Source organism: Centruroides vittatus, unplaced genomic scaffold (genome assembly GCF_030686945.1).
Source record: "Centruroides vittatus isolate TY-2023 unplaced genomic scaffold, ASM3068694v2 contig_482, whole genome shotgun sequence".
NCBI lineage: Eukaryota > Metazoa > Arthropoda > Arachnida > Scorpiones > Buthidae > Centruroides > Centruroides vittatus.
The window spans coordinates 1,581,942-1,587,941 of record NW_027122272.1 but is presented as its reverse complement, the minus strand read 5'-3'; positions in this window follow the sequence as shown (position 1 = coordinate 1,587,941).

The window sequence follows — 6,000 nt, the reverse complement described above, 5'->3', positions numbered from 1 at the left end:
CTATCTGATCTATTCATTGTCATTAAACCTAAGCTACGCTTTGGTACAACGAATTTTTTCACTGTTTGTATCATATTTTTGTATAAATTAGTCATCTCTTCTTTGTTAAATACTCTTCCTTTATACTGTTTATTAAAATTTCCTGTTTTTAAAAGGATTTCACAGATGTATACTTTCAGTAAAATCTAGTCAATATGATATTTTAAAATAAAAAAATATATATTTATTCTAAAACAATATAAAGTTATGGTATGAAAGAAAAATAAAATTTTATTAGTGTTACATAATATATAAGTAAATCATTCTATTTGAATGTATTTTATCTATTGTGGCATTTCACAAATAGATCGATTTGTATAAATTCCAAATTTATCAAAATCGAATTTCAAACCTATTTTACGCGAAAATGTCTTTCACTTTTTTGCTTCAACTGAAAAATATTCTTTTCCATAATTCCTGTAACCTTTTCAAACAGAGTATCTAATCGATTATCGACTCCATATGGAATTCCGGTTCGATTTCCATAAAATTCCCATTGAAATGACTAAAGTCTGGAATCTGAATAATCCGATAAATTAAGAGAGCGACCAGACAATCTATAGATATGATCCATAACAAAAAAATTTAATCGCTTATTTGCTTATAATTTTAAAAGAAAAATTTTCCATTTAAATTAATATAATATTGATTTTTGTTGCAGGAAGATTGTTGTTATGCAAAGCCATACTAGAAACAAATCTGATGAAGCTTCCCTCTCATCGGCTTTGCATAACATTTATTTTCTTTGTCAGTAACAGTAGTAAAATAATTGACAAATGGGAAAAGGAAAATTTTAAAATACTCTGAAGAATTTTGTGAACTTTTGTAAAATGGTATTATTTATTTTTATTTTTTATGTTTATGTGAATATGTTATAATATTTTGATATAAAAATCGATTCTTTAATTTACAATTGTAATTTATTTCAAAAATTAATTAAAATAGTCTGTTAATTATTGATCACATTTAAAAAAAAAAAGATCTATTTACTTTTGATTGGTTAAATTTTATTAAAAATATTATCATTGAATCAGCCAAACTTGAATGTTGAATAAGCTAACATTCCTCTAAAATTGGATTATTATAGAAGAAATTTTAAATTTTTTATTATATTCAGAATGTGTATCTGAACTGAATATGGGCTAATAAAAAATTAAAACTTAAATTTTAAAATTTATTAAAAAGGATACAGATGGTTCTGCATATTTTATTTTAATTTATATAGCCTATATAATTATACGAGAATTAAGAGTTTTATATTGCAGCCTATTTCTTATCTGAAACAAATTTTTAAATAAATTTACTAAATTTAATGAATATATATATATAGGCTATGTAATAATATATATATAAATATTTGAATTTGTTTCAGATAAGAAACAAGAGTTACAGATTGCAGCATATTTCTTGTATAATTCGCATTTCCATTCATCAAACTAAAGCAAAGATTAAATTAAAATTTTCAAATTTTCAATTTATCTTGAAATTTTAATAATATAAATAACTGAGATAAAAAAAACTCAGAAATAAAGAATTTAAGATAAACAATATTTATTTTAAGAAGATACAATTCACTATTTTCAATATTAAAGTCAAATTATTGAATTTTTAATATAATTTATTATTTTTGAAATAATATTAAATAAAATTGTTTTTATTTACAAATATAACCAAAACGAAATCAGACAAGTATAACGAATTATTACAAAATAAACGGTAATTATTTAAATTACTTTTAAATTTAAATATGATACTTACTTGATTTTTTAAATATATTTTTTATATAGTTTTGTTGCATTAAAACAATTGGTTTCAAACTGTCAATAAAGCCGGTAATTATGATAACGTTCAGTTGACATTATTACAAAAATTGCGTGTCAAGGGGCAAAGCCACTTTCAGGCTAAAGTTTTTCGTTATTCAGTTGCGTTGGTTAGGAAGCATTCAACGAAGACATGCTGCACCGATTAAGGCAAAAGGGCTAAAAGTAGACCAAAAATACATGGAAATATAAGGGTTAACATTATGAAATGTGGACTGAATGGAGGGCTTACGCTGGACAGAAAGGAATGGAGGACATGCAGATCTCTGCACCTTAAAGGAAAAGTTATAAAAGAAAAGAATAAAGCTTTTCATTCAAATTTGAAACTTAATATTTTTAGTCTGATTTATAATATAGCATGCGTTAGATAATTCAACTAAGAAAGTTCAGAGGAAAAAATATTGACATTTTATCCATATTTTCCTTAATGTGTTCTTCCGATACATGCCATTTACTGATATTAAAAATATCTTATTACTATTACTTTAAACTATGGCTGTATTACTATTTTTCAATACGCATAAAATCAATATTTATTAGATTTAAATTTTATCAAAATACTGTATAATCAGATCTATAAGCTCAAAAATAATTTTATATTATAATATATAGATTTTTTAATTTGTAATTTGTTTTTTATTTTAATATTTTACGCTTTATTTAATTTTACATTATAAGATAACGCTGCATCCAGGGAGATAAATTATGCTGTAAGATTTATTAATTTTTCTATTAATTGAAATACTTACGAAAATAATTGTCAAAATAATTAAAAGTTAATCAAATAAATAACATTTATATAAAGGAGTTTATATATTGAGTTTCTTAGAAATAAAAAAGTTATTTAATAACAACGTAATGCTTTTACAAATGCAAATTAACTGAAAATTTAATTCGTTTGTCATTCACTAAGATAAAAGAAGATAGAAAATTACAGAAGCGATTAATATATTTTATTTATTTACACATAATGAAACAAATTAATTAAAAGTTTATTCAATCATATTTTTCTGTTAATTTAGAAAGAATACGATATGTAAATATGAATAATTTAGTAAACCAATAAATAAATATAAGCTTTAATATTTAATGTTAAATATAAATTAACAATTTTTAGAGACAAAAAATAATAAACGTTTGTATTTTGAAAATTTAATAGAACTTTTTAAATGCGAAATGAATCAGTCTATGCTTCATTATATGAATTTTAAAGATATAATTAACATTAATTATATTTTAAAAATGAATGGTAAATGAATCTATTTTTATATTTGAATTATAATATACTACGTATTTGAGAGATAACAGTATGTAACAACTGCTGTCGCTTCTTGTTGTCATATGTGCATATACATCCTTTGTTATGCATATATTCGATTAAATTCATCTTGTATAGATTTTAATTAACATTTATTTTCAAAAATCAATTTTCACAGATCTTTTAATTTAGGGATAGTCATAAATTACGTAACGCTGTCATACGTACCCACCCCCAGAATTACGTAACGCATACCCTCGATCCCTTAATTGCATTCCCTTAATTGGACAGTACTAAGAAATAATATACAGCATGGAGGTACATTATTTTATTAATTGCATATATAACGTACAAGCAGTGACATAAACAGTACAGTTCGTTGTATAATAGTTCAGAAACGAAAATGAATCCAAGGGTTGAGATCCCAGCATTACTCAACGTTTTCGAAAACATTCCCACCCCATTTAAACGCATCGTAACGATTACCTGCATACCCTATATCTGCATCATATAATTTATGAACAGACACTTTATTTGAAATATACTGTACATATAGAATATGCATTAATCTATAGATATATCATAATCAAAGTATAATTTTTAAATAGAATAATTTACAAACTGTAATAAAATTTTCCTTGAGAGAAATCTCGAGTGTTTTTCATTTGTATTATAAAAGTAAAATAAATAAAAGTGCAGTTTTTATTTCTTATAAGTTACATTTAAATTAATACTTAAAAATTATTTTTTGCATTATATATTCCGTTCATTTTTATCATACAGTAATAAAATCTATATATGATAATTTGATTAAGTTAGAAAAATTTGAAAATCTAAATTACTTTTTAAAATTTAATTGATATAGATTATACATATAAAGGATATTGAGATTCATTATAATTATGTTTAAATAAAAGAGAAAGAATAGCCTAATAAAAAGAATTTTAAACTGGAAAAGTAATCCTGACTTGCTCTGTTATATAATTAAATTGAACTAGTTTGATACAAATATTATGTGATTATAATGCTATAGAAAGATATTTAAAGGAGATAACGTAATAAGAACAAAATATATATATTTTTTTATTTCATTATCCAGAAATGAAAATGAAATATTAAATAATTAAAAATTCAATTTTGGATAAATATTCAATTTAGTATATAATAACAGATATTAAAACTGACATCTCAAATTATTAATCATACGTAATACAGTCCTGTAATCAGGAATAAATCATTGTGGCTAGAGGGGCAAACTGAAAAAATTATAACTGATATTTTTCACTTTCTAAGCCACATTGGACGTTTTAGCTATCGTTTAAATGTAAAAATTAGTAACAGTAGCCTAAGTTTACGTGGTGAAAGCAAAAGCATGTACTGTATTATATTGTGTATATGGACACTACTGACTAAGCTAATAGCTCTCTCATGGTCTCCTTAATATCAATCTGATCGAATGTGTTAAGAAACATCTTTATTAATTTACAAAATTTTAAAAAGGAAATTGTTATTAATATCTAATTAATTATAAAAATTTACTATTTAAAACATTTAGTTTACGTTATAGAAACTTTTAGAGAGTAAGAAACTGATTTAAAATACAATCTACTTTCAGTGTTTCTAAGAGAGAGATTTTACATGAAAATAATTAATTCTGCTTTTATTTTTTAGTTTGAAATTTATCTTAATTAAATATTATATCTTTAGAAAAGGCAATTATCTATGACTAAACTTTCATATGACATTTACCAACTTCTTCGTGTTTTAATATGAATGTAAAGAATTATATTGATTGCGAATTATGTTATATAATGATTTGAATTATATAAGTTGATTACATACTTTTTACCACAACACCATTTCGATTTTCGCCATTAATATTGTATATTTGATAAGAAATCTTCTTTATCTTTTTTATATTACTTTCTTTAAATTGCTGTAAAGGAATATAACCAATATTTTTATTTAAGGAAAATATAAATCATGGTTACATAAGATTCAACATATAAATACTGTAATATTAGCAAGTTTTATAAATAAAGAAATTGTTGGTTCTTTTCATTGCAGTTAGAAAATCCGAATATTCAATGCGTATTATTAATTATAAATTTTACTACTTTCTAAAAATAATTACCGACGTAAGATTTTGCTATATATTTTAGTTTTTATTGACTGTTAATGAGTGAAGTTCAACAATTTTGATATTAAATTTGTAATTAGGTATATTTTATGTCCGAAATAAACGTTTGTTTTAATCAAGTGTAGAGTTTTTATTGCATGCCTTGTAATATAAGTGTTTAGCAGTTGCATTAGCTCAATAATATATTTAATCTATGATATTATTCAATGAAAAATATGATACTAGAATTGATTTTTTAAAATCTTTCTCTAATTTGTAAAAACCAATATTTACAATGACTAAAAAGTTGTCTACCGACAAGATTTTTATAAAAATTAAACCTAGAGAGTTTAAATTTTCAACAGAGTTACATTCGAAATGAAATTCTGCAAGATTATATCCACTAAAATAGATATGGAAATGTCGATTCTTTTAGATTCCTAGAAATTTTGCAGATAGTCAAATGGAAAAAAAATGGAAAAGTGAAATGTAAGAGCCTTCTTTTTCTTAAATCTTTTCCATTTTCATAGATCAACATTTGCAAAGAGCTTCCACTTTTATATTTTCATTCCTTCTTCACGTTTATATCTTCCCCATTCCATTCCTTCTCTCTTCTCTTAATATCCCTTTTCACCTGGTTTATCTAGTGAATTTTTGATCTGAGTTCTTATTCTTTTCTGATATCTTTAGGTTTTAAATTTAAAAAAACTATCCAATATTAGACTACTAGTAATTTTCCTGACAACTTTCTTGATGTAATTATC